Source organism: Ursus maritimus, unplaced genomic scaffold (genome assembly GCF_017311325.1).
Source record: "Ursus maritimus isolate PB19 unplaced genomic scaffold, ASM1731132v1 scaffold_24, whole genome shotgun sequence".
In the NCBI taxonomy this organism is placed as follows: domain Eukaryota; kingdom Metazoa; phylum Chordata; class Mammalia; order Carnivora; family Ursidae; genus Ursus; species Ursus maritimus.
Window position 1 is genome coordinate 16503288 of NW_024424897.1, and position 27194 is coordinate 16530481.

General features: G+C 38.2%; 1 protein-coding gene across 1 annotated transcript in view; it reads left to right on the forward strand.

Moving 5' to 3' along the window:
* Window positions 1–27194, forward strand: part of KANSL1 (KAT8 regulatory NSL complex subunit 1) — a 177064-nt gene that overhangs the window by 787 nt on the left and 149083 nt on the right. The window contains exon 2 of the mRNA XM_040640439.1: window positions 827–964. The gene's annotated coding sequence lies outside the window, so the exon portion shown is untranslated. The remainder of the gene's footprint in view (window positions 1–826; window positions 965–27194) is intronic.

Consider the following 27194-nt stretch of genomic DNA (forward strand, 5'->3'; position numbering starts at 1 on the left):
GAAGTGACAAGCGCATAGCAAGAACAAATCCACTCCAGAGGTTTTTATTTTTAATTTTTCTTAAAAACGAGGATATTGTAGTCTTTGATTTTTCAAAATTTGTTTTACGGGGCGAGGGGGGGGGGTGCTGTTATTTTTGTTCCTACTCGGGCAAGCCTCCATTTTAAGCGAAGCAGTAACTGGTTAAGCTGGAATTTTCATTCAGGCCTAGGACTTGAACAAGGATCCTACAAGAGGTCATTTAATCCATCCTTCTTCCTCCACAAAAACTTACCTCCCTCCCAAACTCAAAATTAAGTTGTTTGGTCTGCTTTTAAAGACCTCTAGGAAAGAAGGATCTTTTATTTGCTTGTAGCGTATCAGGACAGAGTAGATTTTCTTTTTATGTAGAATGGGCTCTGAAACTTAAATTTTATAAAATTTAGGACAATCAGAATGATCAGAGAGGTTTTAATTTATTAAATGAAATTAAATATGGCAAGGGTCTTTTTAGATGCTCAGTTAACAAATAACTTTTCAATAGTGTTTTTGAAGTACCCTGAATAGTCATTTTTTTATCTGGGATTTTAGTTTTCTGATTATTTGATAAGCACTTTTGTATTATCTAAAACATGTGTTAGACATTTAATCCACATTTTATGTAAAATATATTTCTACATATATAGAGAGATATACATTCACATTTGCCCTTTTCGTAGGGGACTGTGATCTATATCTCTTTTTAGGGTGGTGATGCAAATAGTACTTTGAATTTCTGTCCTGATAGCTTAAACTATTTGGTTATTCTTGATTAGTTCATAGTCTAATTGAAAGTCCTCTCTTTCAGATACCTTCTTGAAACAAAAAATTTTCCTACCTGCTCATACTCGGTGACTGAGCGATTACTAAGATTCCCTTCTTGCTCATTTCTGAGTATTGTCTGAACTCTTCTGACACTATGAATGCTATTTGGATGCCTCTCAAGGTAGGATGTGTTATTTTTAAAACTCAAGTTCTCATTTTATTTTTTTTCCTTTAGAATTGAGAATATTTGAATCCTTGAATTGGCAATTCTTCAGCCCTTTTACCTGACACTCTTTTCCCTTTCCAAAACTACTGTTGTCTTTGCTTCCAGGACTGATTGGTTACTCCTCACTTTGTATTGCTACTGTTCTTGATTACTGGTGTTAAAGTATTAATGAAGTTCTTGAATTAACTTCCATTATAGTGATGTGTTTACTTTTTAACTTTAAATGATGACAACCCACATAGTTGTAAAATTCTGTTCCTGTATCAGTAGGATGGATTGGCAGTCAGACATCCAGGTCCACTTTCAAGCAGGTACTTTAGAGTCATAGGTACTAGGGTGTGTCCCCCTCTTGCAAATCTGTAGCTGATTCATGTGTTACAAAAGATGTGTCATTAACCATTTGTTTACTTGAGACTTCATATAGTAGATTAGAACATTCTAAGACCTGTTGGTTTTTGTATACGACTCTGTTGGAGAGTCCTCCTGCTGCCCCCTAGTCCTTTGCACTAGAATTTACACTATTTTTCTCAACAGGTAGCATTTTTTGCCAAGTTTCATCTCACAGGATAAACTTCTTGGGCAGTGTGGGTAGATATCTTTAGATGAAAAAGTCCTCATTGATATGATGGTTCTCTGGTCTCTTGCTTCCTTCCAAACTCTTGTATAGAGGTGGCCAAAGGACTTACCTTTAGGACTAAACAGAGGGTAAAGCTTTACCCGGAGGGCACAAGTTGCCTTCCCTTGGAGCTAGATACTAGTGTAGGTTAAGACTGTTGCGTGGTAGTCTGTCCTGTGGAATTCCAAGTTAATGCAGTGAATAAATCAGAGAATAATGCAGTCTCGGTAACTTAAATATGGGACTGTGGGAAATCTTAGGTAAATGTAGACTGAATTCTCGTCTTCATTTATGTTCCAGCTGCTATTGTTGGATAAGGAGTGCTTATATTAGTATAAAAGAAGCCAAGGTGGCACAGTTTCCAGCCATTCTCCTTGTAGAGTCGGAGGGGTTGCATGGGGAATCCAGCCAGAAGCCCTGAACTCGTGAGAATTGAAGGACCTTGTACAAGAGTATTTCTCTTTGGGACCAAGTGTTTAGTGCCAGCATCTGGTGGCTCCTGTTATCTTTAGGAAGTAGGCAAGGGGATATGAATGGGTACTAGTTCTCTGGAAACCTAAGGAAATTGAGACCAGTATATCGCATTTTATTTTTTAGTCACCGTAGTTTTAGCTAATGTATTAGGTACATAGAAGCCTGCTGTTTAACATTTATATGATGTTTAAGATTTTAACTCTAAATTGCTGAATCTGGGATGTTACCATATAGTTCCACAGTAACCCCCAAAGTTGTATGAAAGGCCTCTGGGTTGGCAGGAAAACAGAATGGAAGTCAGTGCTCTATGCTATGTGAGTTACCTACTTAAGAATTTAGTTATGTTGCTGCCTTAATTTTATGTTCCCCATCAATCCTTTGACCATTGGGAGACCTCTTCTGAGTCTAAACAAATTTTTTATTTGCTGACATTTTCCTATTCCTTTTATTACCTTAAAAAAAAAAAACCACCTTGAAACTTGTGTTGGAGACCTTTTGGGAGGAAAAGGGCACCTTTGGGGAGGAAGAGGATAGCGTTGAATTTAAAGGATGGAAAATTAAAAGGGGAGATAACTTTATTCTCTTTTTCATTGTGAATGTCCTTAAAATGTTTCTGAGATGTATTTTCAGATTACAGCTGCTTATTTTTAAGTAAAAAAAAAAATGATGGGTTAATTAAAATGTATATTTTGGAGCCAGAATGTTCATTTTTTTTTTTTAAAGATTTATTTATTTATTTATTAGAGAGAGACAGCCAGCGAGAGAGGGAACACAAGCAGGGGGAGTGGGAGAGGAAGAAGCAGGCTCATAGCGGAGGAGCCTGATGCGGGGCTCGATCCCATAACGCCGGGATCACACCCTGAGCCGAAGGCAGTCGCTTAACGACTGTGCCACCCAGGCGCCCCCAGAATGTTCATTTTTTATACCTCTTACTCTTTGTTTCTGATTCTCTTATTTCAGAATGAACTCTAGTTCTAACAGGCATTACTTACATGTTACACCTGAGTATGTGCTTGTTTCCTTGCGTATAGAAAATAGCGCCATTACGCACCCTTTTTACAAACCAAAGTACCAAAGGAAAGATAAGTAACAAATGCAAAGGAACCCCAAACAAATACTCCTCAATTTAAGGCACTGTTGTTAATTACAAATTCCCATGGAGATTATTTGCTGCTCTCCCTATATTAGGGATCCACAGCTTTTTCATTGCTAGCCATGACTAAGCACTATGGATAACGTTTGACGTTCCTGGGTCCAATTGTCAGGGTTGGGGCATGGGTGAGATGGAAGAGGAACAGGGAGGAGGAGAAGAAGTGGGCAAGCTGGAGAAAAGAGCAAGGAGAAGATGCGGTAGCAGAGAGAAGGGATATATGGGCTCTGGCGTGCGCTGTGGCGCCACCGTCCCTTCTCTCAGGTAGCTTCACAGAACGCTGGTTGCCTCGTGTGCTGGACTGAACTAGGATGGAAGCAAGTAAAAAAGTATTCTGGGCAAAAGCACAGAATTAAAATATAATTCAATGTGATATGGAAAGGTCTCCAAGATACATAGTTAAGTGATAAAAGCAAGATGTAGGAGATGTACATTTAAGATGTAACTTAAATATGGGACTGCGGAAAGGAGAAAAGAAAATTTGTATTGGCTTCGTATATATGCATTAAAAAGAAAACTTTCGAAGAATAAACAAAATGGTGACATTGGTTACTTGTTAAGTCAAGGAACTGGGTGGTTAGAGGACAGGGTGAGAAGGAGACTTCTCACTGTATTGTATTTTTTTATGCTTTCTGATATTTGTATCAGTATTAAAAAATGTAATACAAAATTTTAAAAAACCCTTAAAAAACAGTATTTTGGTCCTTACATCTCTTCTCCAGTGTCTGGAAGTCAGAGGTATAGCCAGGGCTACCACTGAGAGAGCAGAGAACCCTTGAACAGTGGTCGAAGGGATACATACACAAAGGGTACTGTCACCTAGGACACACATTCTCCTGAGATCTTGAAGAATTTTGAATTATAGATGTGTATTTCTAGGATTGAATTGGAAGGTCAGGCATTTAAAATTTTTACTTGCTCTTAAAGCTTTAGTAAAAATGACTTTCATTGTTTACTCCCTTGTGTTGGCAGTTCGATACACTGCCATGTTCTTGGTTGTGTGATCTTGGGCAATTTCTTAATCTCTCCGAGACTCAGAGTCATCCTTTGTATTGGAAAGAATAACGTTGTGTATATTACAGCTGTAAGGGACATGGTGTCTGGCTTAGTGAGCTACTGCAGTGATTACAATAATCACCATTAATAGTAGTTCCTTATAGCCTGGTGAAGAGTGAGGGCTCTGGCTGATGTTGGGCAAATTCCTTAATCTCTTAGAGCCTTGTGTTCTCATATGTAGAAAGGCCATGATTGTAGTATCTAGATCCCAGGGTGGACTTCAGAGGAACTAAATAACTTTGTTGCTGCAGAATGCTTCGACTGACACTTGGCATGTGCTCAGTGAACACGGGCTGCTGATTCTCTTCGTGACGTCTGTTTGCCAGGGCTGCCATAACAAAGTGCCACAAAGTGAGTGGCTTACACGACAGAAATGGATGTGTCTCAGTTCTGGAGGCTAGAAGTCTGAGGGCAGGGGCTTGCTCCCTCTGAAAGGGCTAGGGCAGGATCTGTTCAGGCCTCTCTTCCAGCTTCTGGTAGTTCCTTGGCCTGTGGCCACATGACTTCAGTCTTTATATAGAGTTCTCTGTGTGCATATCTTTGTGTTTAAAATTTCTCCTTTTTAAAAAGGACAACAATCATACTGGATTAGGGCCTACCCCAGTGACCTCATTTTAACTTGATTACTTCTGTAAAGACCCTATCTCCAATTTTGCTGTACTGGGCATTAGGAGTCCAAAATGTCTTTTTGGGGACACAATTCAACCCGTAGCGACATCCAGTAGCCTTGTCAAGCGTCACAGACTTAGGTTGCTCAACATGAGTGGCAGACCCTCAACACCTGTACTTAAGAAATGAACATTTTGGTGCAGATTAGTAACATGATTCAAAGAAGTGGATTATTTCCTTAGGCTTCTGATGGATTTGTCTTTGTTACGTATAGTTGTTTGTTGCCATTGAAACCTTAGATTTATATAAAATCAAAACTTTACAAGGTTAGATTATTCTGTTTTTTTTCTTTAAGCTATCAGTAAAATCCAATTTGAAAAATTAAGGCCAAGATTATAGTCTTGTTGTCCATGTCTCATCCTTTGTGGAAACTGCTCGAACCTTGGGATTTCTTTAATCTGTAAGAATTAGGCCCAGGTGTGTGTCTTTGGGGGTTTGGGAGCTAAGGCTACCCAACGAGGAATTAACACCCCCTTCCCTATGTTTTATATGCAATCAGATGGCATGGTTATCCTCTAACATTTGGCTTCAAATTGTCATTTTTGGGGTAGACAGTATGGGTCACCCCAGAAATAGCAAGACCTTGAGGAAGTTCCTCCTGTGGCCTGACTAATTTGGTCAGCTCTCTGCTTCCATTCCCCTCTTGTTTGCCTTTAGGGTAAAGTTCAAACTTTTTAGTGTAGTGTATAGACCCCGGATGGCCTAGCTGCTGCTGGCCTTTCTGTTTTGTTTTTAAGCCTTACCTTTCACCACTGGCCTGTATACACCTTTGTTTGATGGTTTCCTTCTCCTGAAACTTCTAGTGTTAAGACTTAAACAGTTAGCATTTAGGTGAAAGTTTTTCTAAAGGTATTACATGCTTCTCTGCCTGCTTGAAGAAAGCACCCTGCATAAAATTTTATCTTTTAATAATTATAATAGAAAATTATTAAAGCTCCTCGCTATGCCTAGCAATTACTGTAGTGGGCTGAACTATAATGTGCCTTCGGAGACCATACAGTATACTCTGTAATTGGACTAGTGTGTATGTATTCTGTACTCTTGGGTTATTCTTTTTATTTTATTTTATTTTATTTTATTTTATTTTATTTTATTTTAAGTAATCTCTACACCCGATGTGGGGTTCAAACTTAGGACCCTGAGATCACGAGCCACATGCTTGTCTTTTTTTTTTTTTTTTAAATTTTGAAGATTTATTTATTTATTTTAGAGGGGGGAGGGGCAGAGGGAGAGGGAGAGAGTGTCTTTTTTTTTTTTTTTTAAGATTTTATTTATTTATTTATTTGACAGAGATAGAGACAGCCAGAGAGAGAGGGAACACAGCAGAGGGAGTGGGTGAGGAAGAAGCAGGCTCCTAGTGGAGGAGCCCGATGTGGGGCTCGATCCCAGAACACCGGGATCACGCCCTGAGCCGAAGGCAGATGCTTAACGACTGCGCCACCCAGGCGCCCCGAGCCACATGCTTGTCTGACTGAGCCAGTGAGGCGCCCCATTCTCGGGTTATTCTTTATGTTCTTTAGTCTGTTATCAGCTACTTTCATGCTCTCCTACCTTAGTGTCAGGCAGTTACTGTCCTTGTTCCAGCCTCCAGCAGCTCTCCCCTCTATTTGAATGCTTTCTTTCCGTAGTAGGCTAGGATACGAGCAAACTATATAAATTTATTTGCCAAGGAAAAGTAAATAGGTCTTTAGTGATGACTGGAGGGACTTTTCTATGGATAAAATACATGAAGAATGACAGTTTTCTGGCAGTCTGATGTAAAATGATATGGTTTTGCTTGTGTGCATTTTATGGAGAGCAAGGATCCGTTGCTTTCATAGATTTTTACAGTGGTCTGGGACTGTTCTAGATAAATATGTGTTATGAAATTGCTTTGTGAGTTGTCATCAGAGGTCAGTTCCTAAATTCTTTCTCCTAGCTGCCTACCTTGAAGTGAAGGAGTTCAAAGTGTTGGGTAATTGTTTGGATTGTGGGAGGAAGGGCCATTCAGCTGGGTCAGAGAGGGCTGACCGGGCCAAGGCAGAGCATAAGAGGTAGGGGCTGGCGTTGGGGAGAGCAGTCAGGTAGAGGGTAGGAGAGCAGCACTGGGCTTTGTTGGCTGGTTTGCTCCGGAGGACAAAGGGAGTAGCCACAGTAATTCTGGAAGCTCAGAGAATATATGCAGGTACTTGATTTGAAGAAATTGAAAAAAAAAATTTTTTTTAACTTTTTATTCTGAACAGTCTAGTGATTGAAGTTTTTGCTAGTTTTTTTTTCTTCCTTAAAAATCATCTTGTGAAACGTTTGCAACCTGGATCATAATTTGGTAAGTGAGACAGCCAGATGAGAGTGAAAACAGGGGTAGAAGAATCAAAATAAAAAATTTAATTAACATTATAATTCTAAAAACATCTTACTGTGGGGGCTTCTTCCAAAGTTAAACAGCTGCCTTACTTATAAAGGAAATCGCCCTTCCCCCAGTGACTTTGCCTCTTGGGTCAGAGAGCACACAAAGCCTGTCAGGAAAGAAGACCTCTTGGGCCCATCCCTGTGTCTGTCTTTGTCTCTTCCCATGCTAGGCCCACCCCTTTGGCCTCTTGAGCTATTTTCTTCCTTCTCGTAGGGACCTCTGGCTGTCAGTTATCTCTTTTCCCAACCAATTTTCAACCTGCTATTTCCTATTGGCTCTTGCCCTTCAGCTTATAAATACACTCAAGTCTCTCTCACTTTTTGAGAAAACAAAATCCCTACATCACAACCATTGGTTCTTCGGTAGCTTCCACCTATGTGTACCCTTACACAGTTCCTTACACTGTTGCCACATTCAGAGGATCTGTTTTTGCCCATATCTTCTGAGGCCTCCTCATAGTGTCTGGCACTATGGACCGTTCCCCCTGGCTGTGGTGGCTTTGGGCCCTCCTGGCCTCTTGTCTTCATTTCTGAGAAGCAACGTAGAAGGGTGATCTAGAACATATACCGTGGATTTAGAATCCTAGATTCACATTTCAGCCCTGCCACTTACTGTGTGACCTTGGGAAAATAATTTCACATCTCTGATCTCTATGCCTCAGTTACCGCCTCTGAAAAATGGGGAAAATAATAAAAATAATAGCACCTCCCTCAGAGGACTGTTGTGAGGAGGAAATGAGTTAATCCGTGAAAAGCACATGGAAAGGTGCTTGACATGCTGTCAAGTACAAACGATGTGAGTGCAGGCCCTTTCTGTCATCATTGTCCTCTCTGGCTGCTCTTTGTGTTTTCTTTGCAGACTTTTTTCCTCTTTCACATCACCATTTGCCTTACCTCGGCCCTCTCTCCTCTTAACCTCTGCATTTCCTGGGGGACATCTTAGAGCAGTTTGTGTGTCACGCTCCATCCGTGTCCTGATGATTTGCATCTGTGTTTTCTCCAGCTCCACGTGGTCTTATCATCTCTGATCCCAGGTACACAGCTGCCTCCTGGACATCTCCACTTGGTTGTCCCGTGTTCATTTCAAAATGACCTAATTCGCTATTTCCCCAAGTCCAGCCTCTTCCCATCTTCATGTCCCTGAGAGTGGTACATTCACCCACACAGTCACTCAAGTCAGGATTCCTTCTTCTGGCACAATGGTCATGCTCCTGAGACGCTAACTCAGAATTTTTCCTTAGTCACCTCTACTTCTCTCTCCCGAGTTCAGACCTTGGCCACCCTTTGCCCGCGTGAGCTCTGTTGCCTTCCGATCATTCTGCTGGACTGCCTTCCTGTCTTCCAAGTTGCTGCCGTAGTGATCCTTGTAAAATGTTGATCTCATTATCTGATCATATATGCCTTCTCCCCCTGGCTTACCTGGCTTTTAAGGTAGAATTCAAATGCTCTTGGTAAGCATCCAGGCCTTGGTGATCTGGCCCCAGCCAGATCATCTCTCTCCTTCCTGAGCACCCTGCCCTTGACAGTGCTGAACGGCTTGCAGTTCCTCTGTGTGCCTGATGGCTTCTTTGCCCTGGGGCCTCCGCACGAGCACTTGCTTCTCTCTAAAATGGCTTCAACCCCTAGATTTTTATTTTTATTTTATTTTTTATTTTTTAAAGATTTTATTTATTTATTTATTTCACAGAGAGAGAGACAGCCAGCAAGAGAGGGAACACAAGCAGGGGGAGTGGGAGAGGAAGAAGCAGTCTCATAGCAGAGGAGCCTCATGTGGGGCTCAATCCCATAACGCCGGGATCACGCCCTGAGCCGAAGGCAGACGCTTAACCCCTGTGCCACCCAGGCACCCCCGCCCCTAGATCTTTAATTACAGGGATGATAATAAGAGTAACAGCAATAGTAGTTGACACCGAGGGCTTCCCGTGTACGCAGGCATTGTCTTTGGGTGTGTGTGCACGCACCTGGCGCTTCTTCTGTTGTATGGCGATTGCAGGTTTGCTTCTCTCCCCCATCTGGTCTCTAAGTCCTTTGAGAGTAGGGGTTGGGTCTTGGCTTTTATCATCACTACTTGCTATGGGATGGCACTGAGTGAATGTGTGTTGCACGAATGGTCTAAGAACTACACTGCCCAATCTGTGAAGTACACCTGTAGGAGGGTATGAGTGGAAAAGCTGAGTTAGCCACATCTATTCACCAGTCCTGGCCTTCCCCTTTGGAACTGTAGGACTCAGCCTGTTCAGTGAGCAGCTGTGTAGCTTGGAATAAGGATTACAAGGAAGTTTTTGGTTTGTTTTTGTTTTAAATTCCCATTGAATTATGAAGGGCATAGGTGTTCTCATTTTCTTAGTTTTGCTTTTGAAGAAGAGGCCATTGCTGACAACCCAGTGCCACTTGGTATTTAGAATGTTTTCACATTATTAGAATAAAGTATAGGGAAATGAATAGTATTTAGGCTTATGATGTTTCAACCAGGTAGTATATATGGCAGTAAACTGATTATAATTTTGGAATTCTTTACTAAAGTGATCAGATGTCCCTTCCTTTTTCATCACTGCTCTGTTGAGTTTAGACACATACTGTTTTACCTTTTGTCATTGTATATAAATTGTGTTTTTAGCAACAGTCCAGAATATGGACAAGCTTATACCGTTGACTCTTGAACAATGCAGGGGTTAGGATTGCCAACCCTGTGCGGTCGAAAATCCACATGTAACTTTTGACTCCCCCACAACTTAATTACTAATAGCCTACTGTTGACCAGAAGCCTTACTGAGAACATGAACAGTCAATTAACATGTATTTTCTGTGTTACATGTGTTCTATACTGTATTCTTAAAGTAAGCTAGAGAAAAGAAAATGTTAAGAAAATCATAAGGAAGATAAAATACATTTACAGGATTGTACTATATTTATATATGCTGTCAGTTTATATTGTCTCTTTATAAGACGAATCATGTGTCTATCAATATCTACATCAATATTTGTCTCAGGACATAAAATACTGTAGATATTATATATGTTACTAACACTAGACATCAAAAATGAAAAGATAATGTACAGTCTGTGTGTAAGTTTTAATAAATTTTAATTTTTTATAATTTGCATATATTTTATGGTAGTGATAAAATAGACTAGTTATCTACATACATTTTACGCTTTCATGATTTACCTAACATTTTCTTAATTTTTTGACATTTCTAGACTATGTGATTCATCTGCCAGTTTTTTCAGTTGTTGCAAATCTTCAGTGGTTTTTCCAATACGCTTATTGAAGAAAATCTGTGTATAAGTGGTTTAGCGCACTTCAAACCCTTGTTCAGGGTCAACTGTAATTGTAGTCTGTGGTTTATTTTTATCTAGGTCTTAATCATATGGTAATTTTTGGCCAGCAGGGGGAGCTGAAGCCACTGATATGTGACTACATCTCAACCGGTTTTCAGTTTGTTACAGCCAAAAGAAAGAAAGACCCTACATCTAAAACTGATGATGTACTATATGTTGGCCAATTGAATTTAAATTAAAAAAAAAAAAAGAAAGAAAAGTAAAAGCCTTACTGACAAAGAGCTAATCAAGGTTCACAAGGAAGAAATACAATTGCCAAGAGGCATATGAGAAATATTTTTATTCTGATAAGTAATCAGAGGAGTGGGGATTAAAACGATATACTCTTTTTTTAAATTTTAAATTTTTTGAGTAAACTCTACCCCCAGTGTGGGGTTTGAATTCATGACCCCAAGACCAAGAGTCGTAAGCACTACCGACTGATCCAGCCAGGTTCCCCATATAGTATTTTTATTTTAACCTATCAAATTGGCAATTGAACTGTGCTGTTAAGGGTAGTAAGGGGGCAGTCTCCATAATTACTAGTTGAAATGTGCATTGTCCCAATTTTTCTGGAAGGTATTTTGGCAACTTATATCAAAAAACCTAAAGATGTCCTTTAACTTAGTTTTTTCCACTTCTAGGAATATACCTGTAGCGGAGAAAAATAGAGATGTATGGAAAGATTTGTGAACAAAGATATTTGTCATAGCATTATCTATACTAGTGAGAATTCAGAATAAACTGAAATGAGCAGTGAGATTAATGGATACATTATGGCATGCCTGGTTGGCTCAGTCAGTAGAGTATGAGATCCTTGATCTTGGGGTTGTAAGTTTGAGCCCCATGTTGGGTGTAGAGATTATGTAAAAATAAAATCTTAAAAAAATAGGTACATTTTGGCATATTTAAGGATGGATGATTATACAGCCATAAAATAATATTTTTGAAGAACTTTTAATGTCTTAGAATGTTGATTATTTGCTAAATGAAAAATTCAGGATAGAGCTATATAAAGATTCTAAATGTATAAAAGATAAAGAAAAATATAAAAACATGTATACATAAATAAAAGAATGAAAGGAACTATAGCAACAAACCTCACTGAGCCTGTTAGACAAGGGTATCACCAAGTGATATTTCGAGGCGAGGTATTATTACATTATAAGCTGTTAACCCCAGAATCATAGGGCCCTACCTAAGATATCACTTCTATCTTGTAGGACCCCAGAATGAACTTAATATACATAAATTTATGCACTCCTTGAGTATTCTTCACCCTAAATACCTCTTGGTGATAATACATTCCACACATTTCTTTTTTTTTATACTTAATAATTACTTTATTTTTTTATTATGTTCAGTTACCCAGCATTAGTACATCATTAGTTTTTGATGCAGTGTTCAGTGATTCATTAGTTGCATATAATATCCAGTGCTTATCACCACACATGCCCTCCTTAATACCCATCACCCCCCTCCCTTCTGTATCCCTGTTTGTTTCCCAGAGTCCAGAGTCTCTCATGGTTTGTCTTCCTCTCTGATTTCTTCCCATTCAGTCTTCCCTCCCTTCCCCTGTAGTCCTCCGCCCTATTCCTTATGTTCCACATATGAGTGAAAACATAAGATAATTGTCTTTCTCTGATTGATTTATTTCTTTTTGCATAATCCCCTCCAGGTCCTTCCATGTTAGTGCAGATGGCGGGTATTCATCCTTTCTGACGGCTGGGTAATACTCCATTGTATATATGAGCCACATCTTTATCCAGTCATCTGTTGAAGGGCATCTTGTCATCTTCCACAGTTTGCCTATTGTGGACATTGCTGCTATGAACATTAGGGTGCCACACATTTCTTTTTATCTGTTGTGGAAAAAAAGACTACATTTTCAAGTTTAAAAGCTTAATATAGTGTACGAGGGTGTGGTGAATAAATTAGTATTTTTGCCATATTGATACATTTTCTGATTTTGATCGTAGTGCTCCTTAGCTTTCATGTTTCTCAGTTGAAGACAATTTTAAAATGTAATCTTCGGTGAAACCTCCTTCAGCCTCTTAGTCATTCCATTTACATTTCTTTGGATCCTTGTCAGCATTGCTTTGCCTTTCTGGATTTATGGTAACCAGTCAGAACTACATTTCAGATAAAGCTAAATTGTGATTTGTTAGAAGGATAGGAAAATATGTTCTATTTATAGTCTTTTCCTTGTTGTTATCAATAGAATTTCCAGCCACCCCCTGTCCCCTGCCTGCCTTTGCACAGAACATCCCAGTCTCTTTAGAGGAACATTCTACAATTACTCAAAAACTACTCTACAGTTATTTATTTTTTTACCGGAAGCTATGAATTCTTTAGGCCCAGCTTCGGTTTTTTCCTGTAGACGCCTTACTTTCCTTTTGTCCATGCTGTGATACCTGCCGCTTTCCTGTCTGTGGTACCTTGGCTTTCTCTAGCTCACTGGGCTCTTAGAGCTAACTCAGGGTAAGAAGCACCTTCTTAGTTTAGGTCTGATGGGTAGAAAGCTTGACCTTATGTTGAGTTGAAATGTGCCCCTCTGTAATTTCCACTTTGGGCCTAATTTTGTCTACACAGGAACTGCCTAGAGCGGCTCTAGTTTCTCTTCTGCTGGACGGATCTTTTAGATATTTAGACAACTTTCAAGTGCGCCAAAATATTCTTTAAGCTGAAAAGGAATCCCTACTTTTTGCAAATGTTTCTCATTTGATACACTTAAAAATCCTTTCCACCTCTTAGTTCCCTTATTTTTCCAGCTCTGTACTGTTTCACTGTCAGGAAGCTCATCATTCCATCTGCAAAATGGGGAATTTTCTATATGTCTTTTAATATATTCAAATGTTAAATACAGCATTTCTAAAATGTTACCTAGTATCAGTCTTGTGATTATACTTCTTCATTTGGGGAAGTGCCTCGGCTCCCACCATTATTTTCTGTCTGACTTACAACCCATCTATGGTAAATATTCTCAATTTTGTGGTCACTTATGTTTAAAAAAAAAATAACCTTTTACTTAGAATCTTGTCAAGACGTTACAAAAGCCCACATAAATCATATTCACATTCACGTTCCTTTCTTCTTAGAGAATTTGTGTAGACTGGAATGGTGTGATTTCCTCTTTTAGAAGCTGTGATGTCTTTTCCTCAGAAGGTTATTCATGCTGATATGTCTTGTGGTCCCATCTTTTACTAGAGATTTGCCCATTTGGCTGATTTAAAGCTTGCAGCCAGAGCCCTTCTCTTGAGTACATGGGAGTTATATTGATGGCATGTGCCTGTACATTTTTGTTCAGCAAATATTTATTGAGTGCCTAAATATGCCAGGAGTTGAGCAAGGGGCTAGATAAATGTTGATAAAGGAAATATCTGGATTCCATCCTTCTGGGGCTTATAGGAGGTCACTCCTCTCATATAACAGCCAGTTAAGTTCTGCCCTGCAGTTTTATAATTTTATACTCACCTTGTTTTAAAATGCAGAGAATACTTTGGGATTCCATGACTACCTAACATCTGATACATTAGTTTGGAAGCATCTGGTGTTTTTAATGATGAATTTAATTGGCTATCAGTGATTTATATGCTTTAAAGGGTAATTTAGAAATACGTTTTTCTTCCTCATGTCTTCCTTGGTAAATATTGAAGCAAATGAAAGTTATCAGCTATCAGCTGTCTTGCTTTTATCACTGTTTATACCCTATTTATCAAGTGACCCATCCAGTATTTATTTGGCATATTTTTTTTAGACATTTAAACCACCTCTTTGTGGCTTTGCATTTTCTTGCAAGGTTTTTTTGTTTGTTTTTGTTTTTTGTTTTGAAAGATTTATTTATTTTAGAGAGAGCGAGAGTAGCATGGGAAAGGGGGCAGAGGGACAGGGAGGGAAAGTCCTAAGTGGACTCTGCATTGAGCATAGAGCCTGAATTGGGGCTTGATCTCATGACCCTGAGATCCCCACCCCAGTGGAAACCAAGAATGGGGCACTCAACCGACCGCACCATTCAGGCACCCCCCTTGCTAGGTTTTAATTGTTGTTGTGCCTACATATGTCTTAGTGCTCCTGATCAGCTACAATTTACGGTCTTTTATTGCTTTTCCTCATTTTTGTTGTTCTGTTCTGAGTAAAGTTTTCCCCTTTTTCCACCTTCTCCTTCTCTCCCCTCCCCCAACCCCACGCAAGTTAGCAATTTAAAATGTAAACATTTTTTAAAATTTGGGTTGAGTTCCTGACTTTTTTAATATCTTGCACTCAGTACAGTATTGTGAAGTCCACCTCTATGTTTTGTATTACTCACTTGCTTTTTAAGCAATTTTAATCTTATCTAACTAAAGTCTACATTTTTTTTCTAAAATTAGGTAACCATATAATACATTTTTTTTTGATAGGCACATTTTTTATGAATGTGTTTAGGATAGAAGGGGGTGGGCAGAAAGGGGAGGAGGCAGGAAGGTGAAGGTATGCATATAAATATTTTTATTTTTCTTTCACTCTACGGAATGTTGGTTAAGTGTGTTTTGTATCTCCGTTACCTCTGGATCATGTATGTTAGTTTCTGATTATAATTTAGAACCAAGTTCTGTTATATGTGTATGTTGTAGGTTCTAATCTTCTTTTAAAGATTTTATTTATTTAAGAGAGAGCGAGAGAGAAAGCATGAGTGAGGGGAGGAGCAGAGGGAGAAGCAGACTCCCCACTGAGCAGGGAGCCCCACTTGGGACTCGGGACTCAATCCCAGGACCCTGGGATCATGATGGAATCATGACCTGAGGTGAAGGCAGATGCTTAACCGACTGAGCCACCCAGGCGCCCCTGTTCTAATTATTTTTGAGAAAGCATTATTGTATTACTTAAAATTTTATCAGTTCCCTCCCAAAGAAGTTTGTCGGTAAACAGATTGTTGAACCCTGCATTACTGTTATTGTAGTTTTCAAGGTTTCTGAATCATTGAGTATTAAGGTTGAAAAGAAATCTTGATTCAAACTAGTCAGGCTCCTTTGTTTTCTACATGAAGAAACAGAGTGGTGCCGCCATTTGCCCAAAGTCACATAGCTACCGAGTGGCAGAGCTAGAACTCGAATGCCAGTTCAGCATTAATTTTATCAATCTGATGATTACTGGGGCTAGACTTATATGATAAACACGTTTATATTGGATCATATGCAAACAAAAAAGAATTGTTGATTGATGGGGGAGAAAAACGAATGATTGATCTGGCTTGGAAATGAGTTGACTGATCTGCATACTTTTCTGTTCAGATCTGTATCTGTGGATCAGGGTATCTTCTTTATATTCCAGATAGTGCCGGGGATGACAATGCCACATTTTTTTTCTCCTTGAACTACCCATTCATAGAAACCTTGTCAACCATCTGTTATAAAATTCTTAGGACAGAGTATAATATCCTTGCTTTTCTTTAAGCTTTTAAAATAGTAATACATTCCAGTCCTGTCTCATTGAAGATAACCTTTCCAGTAATAGGATTTTGTGTTCCTTAAACTCTTCCCTCACTGAGGTTCTAGTTCGCATCTACGTATAGATAACTGTTCGTATTGCTGACATGTTGGGTCTTCCTCATTTCCTTCTCTTACAGAGTTAATTAGAGTCAGTTGAGTTTGATGGGAACCTCAGTTTTTGCTTGTGTATATTGCTGGTAATGAGTCTGCAAGTGTTACATGAAGGCAAATTAGTGCTATGAGGTAATCTCTTAAGGGGAAATAAAAGAATTATGGTTTGCCTTTTCTTGAGATTTTTGCAAGTGGGTCAATATTCTTTTTTTTTTCGGAAAGTGAAATTTTTAGAAATTAAGTATTATTTTGGCTCCATCCATTTTTTTTTACAGCTTTTTTGAAATATACTTCACCTATAAAAGTTACCCATTTAAAATGTACAACTGTTTCCTTTTAGTGTATTGACACGGTTGTGCATCTGTCACCAAAATCTAATTTTAGAACATTTTTCAACACCCCAAAAAGAAACCCTATATCTATTAGCAGTCACTTCCTATTCCCTTTTGTACCCCAGTCCCTGACAACCACTAATCTACTTTCTATGTCTGTAATTTGCCTATGCTGGACATTCATATAAATAAAATCATACAATGTGTGCTCTTTTGTGACTGGCTTCTTTCTCTTAGCATGTTTTCAAGGTTCATCTATGTTGTAGCATAGATCAGGACTTCATTTCTTTTTAAGGTCAAATAGTATTCCATTGTATGAACATGCCCCATTTTGCTTATTTGTTAATCAGAGGACCTTTGGGTTTTACTATCTTTTGGCTATTACGAATAATGCTGCTATAAACATTCTTGTGTAAGTTTTTGTTTGGACACCTCTTTTCAGTTCTTTTGAGTATATACTTAGGGGTAAAATTACTAGGTTATATGGTAACTCTGTTTAACTTTTTGAGGAACCACCAAACTGTTTTACAGTTACACACCCGCAGTGTATGAGAGGGTTCAGTCTTTCCACATCCTTGTCAACACTTGTAACCATCCATCACTTTGGTTTTAGCCATGCTAGTCTATGTGAAGTGGTGTCTCACTGTGGCTTTGAATTCATTTTCCTGATGACTAATGATGCTGAGATGTTTTCATGTGCTTATTAGCTATTTGTGTTTCTCTGGAGAAGATTTTTCTGTCAAAACTTCTGCCCATTTTTTAAACTGGATTGTCTTTTTATTGTTGAGTTATAAGAGTTCTTTATATATTCTGGAAAGAAGTCCTTTGTTACATATGATTTTCAAATATCTTATCCCATTCTGTAGGTTATGTTTTCGCTTTCTTGATGGGGTCCTTTATTTATTTTTTAAAAATATTTCATTTATTTATTTTTTGAGAGAGAGAGTGTGTAAGCGAGTGCGAGCGGGTGGAGGGGCAGAAGGAGAGGGAGAGCGAGAATCTCAAGTAGGCCCTGTGCTTAGTGGGAACTTCATCTCACAGGGCTTGATCTCACAACCCTGAGATCATGACCTGAGCTGAAATCAAGAGTTGGACGCTTAACTGACAGAGCCACCCAGGTGCCCCCTGGGGTACTTTAATGCACAAAATTTATAATGCTTATGAAGTCTGAGCTACATGTTTTTTTCTTGTCACTTATACTTTGTTGCTGTATCTAAAAACCATTGCCTAACCCAATATAATGAAGATTTTACTCTTGTTTTCTTCTAAGAATTTTATGATTTTAACTCTTATATTTTGGCCTATGATTCATTTTGAGTTAATTTTTGTGTAGTGTGTGAGATAGGGTTTCACCTTCATTTTACTGCATGTGAATATCCAGTTGTCTTCATACTGTTTACTGAAAAGACTATCCCCCTACCCCCTCTTGAATTATTGTGGCACCCTTGTCAAAAATCAGTTGACTGTAGGGCACCTGGGTGGCTCAGTCGGTTAAGCGTCTGCCTTCGGCTTGGGTCATGATCCTAGGGTCCTGGGATAGAGCCCCGCATCGGCTCCCTGCTTGGCAGGGGGTCTGCTTCTCTCTGCCTGCCACTCCCCCTGATTGTGCTTTCTCTCTCTCTCTTTCTCTGTCAAATGAATAAATAAAATCTTTAAAAAAAAGAAAAAGAAAAATATCAATTGACTATAAATGTGAGGCCTTATTTCTGGACTCTCACCTATATTTCATTGATCTATATGTCTGTCCTTATGCCAGTACCACACTGTCTTGATTTCTATGGCTTTGAGTTAGGTTTTGAAATGAGTAAGTATGAGTCCTCCCGCTTCATGCTTCCTTTTCAAGATTGTTTTGGGTATTCTGGTATGAAATTGAATCTCTAATTTAGTGGGGAATTGCCATCTTAACAATGTTAGATCTTCCAATCCATAAACATGGGATGTCTTTCTACTTACTTAGGACTTCTTTAAGTTCTTTTGACAGTTTTTATAGTTTTCAGAGTATAAATTTTATACTTGTTAAATTTATTTCTAAGTATTTTATTCTTTTTGATGCTAGTGTAGATGGAATTGTTTTTAATTTCATTTTCAGATTGTTCATTGTTAGTGTATAGTGATCTTGTATCCTATAATATTGATGGACTTGTTTTTTTTAGTTCTAATAGTTTATTTGTGGGTTCCTTAAGGATTTTTTATATACAGCATTATGTTATGTAAAAATAGATTAGTTTTTCTTTTTCCTTTGTAACCTGAATGCTGTTTATTTCTTTTTCTTGCCTAATTACCCTGGCTAGAATCACCACTACTATGTTGAATAGAAGTGGTGAGAGCAGACATCCTTGTTTTGTTCTTAAGCTTAGAAAGTATTCAGTCTTCCTTCATTAACTATGATGTTAGCTGTGGTTTTTTGTAGATACCTTTTGTCAGGTTGAGGAAGTTTTCTTTAGTTCCTGGTTTTTTGTGTGTTTTTATCATCAAGGGTATATTGGATTTCATCAGATGCTTTTTCTGCATCAACTGAGTACTCATGTGGTTTTAATCCTTTATTAATATGTATTACGTTAATTGACCTTCAGGTCTTTAAGAAAAAAAACTTTTTTTGAAGATTTTATTTATTTGAGAGAGTGAGAAAGAGCATGAGAGTGGGGTGAGGGGCAGAGGGAGAAGCAGACTCCCTGTTGAGCAGGGAGCCTGATGTGGAACTCGATCCCAGGACTCTGGGATCGTGACCTGAGCTGAAGGCAGTCGCTTAACCGACTGAGCCACCCAGGCGCCCGACCTGCAGGTCTTTAAAACCAACCTTGAATTCCTAAGATTAGTCACGCTTAGCAAAGGTGTACTGTCCTATTTATATGTTGCTGGATTCATTTGCTAGTGTTTTGTTGAGGATTTTTATATCTTTATCCATAAGGGATATTGGTCTGTAGTGTTTTGTTTTGTTTTTAAATATCTTTGTCTGGTTAGGTATTACTGTAATAATAGCATTATCATATGAATTGAGATGTGTTCTTTACTTCATCTTGAAATAATTGTGGTTTAACTTTGGACATTCATTTAGCAGTAGTAAATTCTAATTGCTTAATTACTGAATGATGATAATAGTTAATATAACTAATGTTTAAGAAATGATATGCTATTGAATTTGTGGCAGTCAGAAGAGACCTAAAAGCTTCCCCCAGTGCAAAAAAAACAAAAAAAAAACAAAAAAAAAAACGAACTAAGAGTGAAGGGAGGGATGCAGAATTAAATAAATTGGATTAGGTCACAAATTTCCCTTTTCTAGACTTCTGCCTATCTTTAGATATTCAGAGTAGAGGTTCTAAGTCCAGTACTTTAGATCCTCAACCCTTACTTGGTTCCCTTGACCTTGGTTTTATTTTGGGGTAATTACATCGTTACCTCATTCTAGTTATGCCGTAAATAATATCCAATTTTAGCATTCTTGGGGGTGGTTTAGGCAAGCTTTACAAAAGGGATCAGAAAAGAGTGTAATTGGAAGCATAAAGCACTAACATTTTGCTAATTGTTCTCATTACTTCTTAGCTTTGAATTTTTAACCATTTAAAATGTCAGTGAATAGAAGGGATTTTTCCTGGCTGCCACATAACTTATGAGGGTGACTCAGTATTTTCTTCTAGTGGTACTACAGTGATTAGCAGCTACTAGGACCTCAATAAATGTTTATGAATGAATGGGAATGAATGTTAGGGCTTTAAGGGGATATCCAGTTTTACTGAAAATCAAAGAAAGTCATTCAGGGCAGGAATATTAATATTGCTGATGTCATATTGTAAAAATTTAATGACTTAGCCTAAATATTACCAGCAAGATCATATTTTGATATTGCCAGTATAGACAGAATAAATGTTAAGTTTTGCCACGTCCTCTACACAGAAAGTCTTTTTCTTTTTTATATCACAGAAGATTTAGCAGTTAAAAAAAATTTTTTTTAATTTCTATTTGTTCTGCTAAAGTTCATTTGGAACAAGTTTTCTTAGATAAATTTGTCTAAATTTGATTGTGGGAATTAATTTGGAATATGGCTGAAAATACTGAATATTGTATCTTTACGTCTAATTCAGAAATGAGAAAAGGTTGTTGTTAAGGAAATTATATATGATTTCTTAGTAAATGAGTGACAGAGATAAGACAGGGACTTTAGCATTTCCTGAATTCTAGTCATGTTCTCAGTAGCTTATGGTCTCATTTATAATACAGTATCCACAACAATTTTTACATTAGATCTTTGCAAGTTTCATTATTTGTATAGAGGGATTATGTTCAGGATTTTGGGGGGATTGCATATTTATCTATAAATGATCTAAAGCAGTGTTTCTCCAGCTTTTCCTTTAAAGTACCCTCAGTCTGGGGATGTCCAGAGCAACTGGTCACAAAAAGGACATTTCTCTGAAGACTCCTTTGTCTTGAAAAAAAATGAGAATTTTGCATTTTTCTCCGTAATATATTTGTGTTTATTTTATTTTATTTAATTTTTTTTATTTTTTTATTTTTTTTAAAGATTTCATTTATTTATTTAACAGAGATAGAGACAGCCAGCGAGAGAGGGAACACAGCAGGGGGAGTGGGAGAGGAAGAAGCAGGCTCATAGTGGAGGAGCCTGATGTGGGTCTCGATCCCGTAACGCCGGGATCACGCCCTGAGCCGAAGGCAGACGCTTAACCGCTGTGCCACCCAGGCGCCCCTATATTTGTGTTTATTTTAATAAAAGTGTATGCGATTTTACTACAGTCTTTGATTGAATTGACATTCCAGAAAGGTGTCTCTCCTGATTATTTGTTGGCTTCGGTTACTCCCTAGTTCATAGCTCTGTGCTCCAGAGTGTGCATGAAAACCCAGTGCAAGAATCCAGGAATTAGTGAATTAAAAAGGAATGTTTCTTTCCGAGAATGGTGCACTTCTCTGGAGGGAACAGGTGCGCTGTCTCCAAAATCCCTAGGTTTGCTCTGCCATCAGAGTGAGATTTTAGAAGTTGCACCTTAACTTTGGACTTAGCAACTTTATTTAAAAATTTTTTTAAATGAGATTTGCATTGTGCACCTGTTGCCTCCTTTTCTATTTGAACTTTTTTTTTTTCCTCTGACTCTCTTCGTCAGGTGCTCTACAAGTTCGCTGCTCATGGCTGCCTTGAAGTTCTTCTGCATGTTTACCTTTATGTTTCATTTGGAAAAGAAGCCAGGCAGGTTCTTGGCAGATTTTGGGCAAATTCTGACATTAATGTTTATTATCTGAAACAGTATTTAGGCCCTAGACAGATTGCTTCATTTGACATTGCCTCATCTGCAAAAGCAGTATATTGAAGCACTCCTGTTAATGTTTGGTCGATTAACTTTTTTGGTTAAGTCTAATTATTTAAGAATTTTTAAATGTTCGATACTCAAATCTAAAGCAGTAGAATTAATTAAAATCCACCTTAATAATCAGTGTAGCTTTTTTGTGTAACAACTTGAGAAACTTAAATATTCATATGAAGTCCTCGTTAAACTGCATGCATTAGAAGTCAGTGTTTGTGTTGCTATTTGCAATCTGGTAACACAGAGGAGAAAACCATCAGTCTTGGATGTTAGATCCTACTATAGCTGATGGCCTGAAAGAACCTGACATGTTTCTTTAAGTGGTATAGTTGTATTCAGTTGAATTTTAGTGCTGTCTTCTGAATTATCCCAAACTGAAGTACTTCTTGATTTAGGAGTGCTTTTCAAGTTAACCGATAACTTTAGTTATTGTTCTTATTACTAACACAGTTAAATCAGGAGGATGCCCAAGATTAGTTTTTCTTCTCAAAGAGTTACTGGATCACTTCTGTGGTGAAATGATAAGGTAACAACTTTATGTAAATTTGGGAGTCTGTCTCTCTAGTATGAAGAAGAAAATTATCTTGTTTTCAGGTGGGATTGAAACTAAGGAATGCCATGCATTCTTATAATACTTTGCCATTTACAAAGTTTTTTATTTTACATGCCTTATGTTGTTTAACCTTACTGAAAGTTTGCTACTGGACTGAGTACATAAGAATATATATTTGTAATCAGTTGAGACCTTCATTTAATGAAAAAAAAATATTGATTTCTGAGCCTTTACAGTCATTGTAATCACTGTGAGGATTTTCTTTTACTTTGGCTAAATCTTGATACTTGTGAAACTTTGAAATAGGTAGTATTGTTTGGGTTTAATACCTTGTATCACGCTTGTAGTTCTTATTTATCAAGTGAGTAGCATGTTTCTGTTGAGAGGATGTAACTCTGGAAGGCAGGTGATGATGCAAGGGGGAAAGTGAGAATTGGAGACTGACCTCTGATCCCAGCGTGTCCTTCTGCGGTAGGGCTTAGGGCAGTACCCTAACTGTTCTCTCTTGGCCTCACATCATTTTGCACTGATAAAATTTGGAGGTTTAACTAGATGACCTTCCATATTCCTTCTACATCCAGAATTCTTTGATTTAAATTTTTTTTTTTTTTTTAGATTTTATTTATTTATTTGACAGAGAGATAGAGACAGCCAGCGAGAGGGAACACAAGCAGGGGGAGCGGGAGAGGAAGAAGCAGGCTCACAGCGGAGGAGCCTGATGTGGGGCTCGATCCCACAACGCCGGGATCACGCCCTGAGCCGAAGGCAGGCGCTTAACTGCTGTGCCACCCAGGCGCCCCTTGATTTAAATTTCTTACCTTTGGCTCAGTTCATTCTGGCTTTCACTTACTATTTAGCTGCTTAAATAATAACATGAGAGCATGCACCAATTTCAATTTTAAAGATGTTTCTTTCATGATATAATTTAATATTATCTTAAATAGATTGATGCATTCATTTCTGTGATATCTGGAACAGGGTTTTGAACTTAATAGGTACTCACTAAATTTTTGTTGAATAAATGCATCTTACCTTTTTATGTGGCTTTGGATTTATAAATGTAAATAATCTTTCTCAGAATTAGAATATGTTTTTAGGGAACTCAAAGTATTTTTATGGGTAGTGTTATCTGAGTTTATGAATGAAAACATTGTTTGCTGGAGTAGATAGGGATTTGAAGTTTGAATTAGGGAGGACATGCTGACCTTACCTTGTATTTTAACCTTCTCAATTATTGAACTTTGGAAAATAGCTTTAATAGTTGAATTTAATAAGTGGGCACTACTATCTTCTTTTTATAAAGCAGAAACTTGGGCTTATAGGTTAAATACTTTGCTCAGAGTAACACAGCTGATAATTCAAGGAGGCAGATAAAATCTAGGGCTACCCCTGCATCCTATACTCTTAGTTATCACACTATACATTTTAGTCATTTTTTTCAGCAAATTCTTAGAAAGTGCCTCCTTTTGCAAGGCTCTGGACTAGGTCCCTAGGATGTAATGATGCAATGATAAATAACAGAAACTGGGTCCCTATTTGTTTGAAACTAAATGGTTTAGGATGTTCTCTCCGGAGTTTTATATATATGAAGATTTATTTATTTTAGAGGGAGAGTGTGTGAACACAAATGGGAGGGGCAAAGGGAGATGGAAAGAGAACCTCAAGCTGACTCTGCCTTGAGCCCGAGGCAGGGCTCGATCCCATGACCTTGAGATCATGATCTGAGCCGTAACCAAGAGTCAGACGCTTAACCAACTGCCAAGAGTCAGGCACCCCCTGAGTTAATATATATTTTTTAAGTGCAAAACAAAATAATCCCTTGTCTTTTTGACATTAGTTTGGACATATGAAGTACTGAATTTGTGATAGAAGGTTCTGCTTAGGAATATCTGGCTTGTTAAGAGATATATGGTGGGGAAGTTCTTCTTGGAATGTTTACTGTACAGGTGAGAGTTATAAATCTGAACCATAGCTCCTGCCTTTTAGGGCTTTCAGGCCAGCTTCAGAAGTAAGACTGATAAATGAAAACAATCTCAAAGGAATTACAGAAAGCATTTAATCAAGATGAGGCTAATATAGTGCCAGTTATCTATATTACTGTTAAGTATGTAAATGATAATGGTGGTCTGGTGGAACATATCTTGAAAGAAAAATAAGTGGCGGTATATTGGAGGAGAGGAATGAACAAGGAATGATTGTGAGGAGGGATGGCCTTCTTTTTCTAGGCAGAAAGAACATATAAAGAAAGACATGGATGGGTACAGAGTTGTGTATAGAAGGGAAGGACTTTGCTGAAGAATAAATAAGGGTTTATATAATATAATATGAATAATCAAAGTATTACAGATATTCTAAAATATGAGAAATTAATTAGAATTTTTTTGACTTCAGGTATAGAAAAGCTAACTCAAATTGGCTGAAACAATAAAGAAATGTTTGTTGTTACATTGTTCTCATGTAGCTGGAAGTCCAGAAGTCTTGCAGATGTCAGGATTATTTGATGTAATGGCTTCATGCTGTCACCAAGGACAAAGGTTCCTGCCAGCTCTACATTCTGTCCCCTTTGATGATGTTGGTGGCATCTTTAGGCTTGCTGTAGAGGGATGGTACCATTTTGAGGTGTCATGTTTAGCACCGTCTGAAGAAGAGGGAACTGTTTCTTCCTCATTTCATCTTTAGGAATGAAGAAGCTTTTCTCACCACTCTCTCTTACAGGCCTTCCAGTGGGCTTCCACTCATGTCTCATTGGCCAGGATTGGGTTTCCTACCCATTCCTAACCAATCAGTGGCAGAGAGGATGGGTTGAATTAATCCATTAGGATAAAGTGGATATTTGAGAGTCAACAACGACTACTCCAAGAGTGATTTGAACAGTAAGGTGTGTATGAATGTGTGTGTGTGTGTGTGTGTGTGTGTGTGTGTGTGTTTAATTGGCCTTGACATCCACTATGTTTCTGGGGTAGATTTTAAGAAAACGTTTTCTCTTCTTAAGATTTTTGCATCTGTAGTGGCTCACCTTTGAATGTCCTTATTTGTGAAAATTAGTGCCTCAGCAAAAAGACATCTGGTTTGAGATAAGAATGTAAAACATGTTGATTGATTTAAATGCCATAAACACAACTCCTGAGTCTTGGGTTAAGCAATGAGAGAATGGGAAAGTTGGAATTTATTTTTCCCCCAAATGCATGTTTTATTTACTTTTTAAAATTTTTTAAAAAAGAATTTATTAGAGAGAGAGAGAGCAAGCATGAACGGGAAAGGGAGAGAGGAGGCTCATCCCAGGACCCTGGGATCATGACCTAAGCCAAAGGCAGATGCTTAACTGACTGGGCCACCCAGGAGCCCCCAAAATGCATGTTTTAAAATGAGCATTTCCACATTCTCCTAATCCACTGAAAAAAATGTATTTTATAATCTTGGTTATTTGGGGGCCTAATTAAATCTGGCAGTTGGGTTTTAAGAGGTGGCTGTCTACTTACTAATCAGTAGTAAGATTAATTATTTTGTGGGTGGGTGTCTTTGAACGAAATATTTTTAAGTATACACTCCAAGGGGCTTTGCCTTATTTGGTGTTTTTCATTCTGCTCATTTAGATTTCAGAATCCTTAGATTAGGGCTCTAGTTCGCCATCTATTGGTCTGTATTTAACACCCTTCTGCTATATTTTGTGGAATTACTATTTATGTGGAGATATGTATATACACTTTTTAATCAACTTAATTTTCTTTCCCAGGATTATAAAAAGCCAAGACTAGCATCTCTTTTGGATGTGTATACAAATATGTATACGTATATTAGTTTAGTCTTTGTGTAATTAGTGACTTCATCATTAGCTGCTTGCGTTTGATATTTGAAAACCATGACTATGACTGATACTGTGATTTTAAGAGTACAAATGGAAACGGATGGAAATATAGGTGTAGATGCTATAGGAGCTGGTGAGTTATTGTAACTTTGGGGAGGACTAAAACCGAGGGTGTTTTTTTGACTAGCAGAAGTGACGCATACCACCGGATACTGGTTCTGGTAAGCCACAAAACAGTATTGAGCATTTCTCATCTTCCTTTTTCGCAGTAGAGCATGCCCTTTCTATCTTACTGAATTTGATGATTTAATTGTTGGAATCATTTTTTATGTTCAGTCCTTTAAATTCTGATGATTCCCAGAGTTCCTTTTTTAAAAATCTTAAAGCACTGAATTAATCTTTTGGCAACTTTTTCTTTGGTTTTAAAGGATAGTGGAATTATACTTTGTGTGACACTTTGCATTACACTTAACTTTTTGATCTAGAAAAGGTTCCATTATTTTAAGGCCCTGTTTTGGGAGATGGATAAAATACTGTGCCGACAAACTGATCATGAGAAATGATAAAGTGCCACCACTTAAAACCAACTCTGGTAGGAAAGTGGGAAGTTTGCTTTTTGTTGTGAGATTTGGGTTTCTCTGTGGAGTTCTTTGTTAAACTTTTAGCATAGCAGTGAACTTCCTTTTGGTGGCGACAGGAAGCATAAATACTCATTGTGTAATGCCATTTGCCTGCTTTGGCGGATCTGCCAAGCCGTGACACCCAAAACAAGACGCGTGCTTCTTAACGAAAACTACAGTTCCCAGCGGGCCCGGCGCGGGTGGGCCATCACTTCCCCTCTCGCTCCCGGCTGTCCTTTCCCGGGCTGGCCCGGCGCGGGCCTTGGCCTGCGCCTGCGCAATGACGACGTGCGCCTTTTTTTTTTTTTTTTTTTTT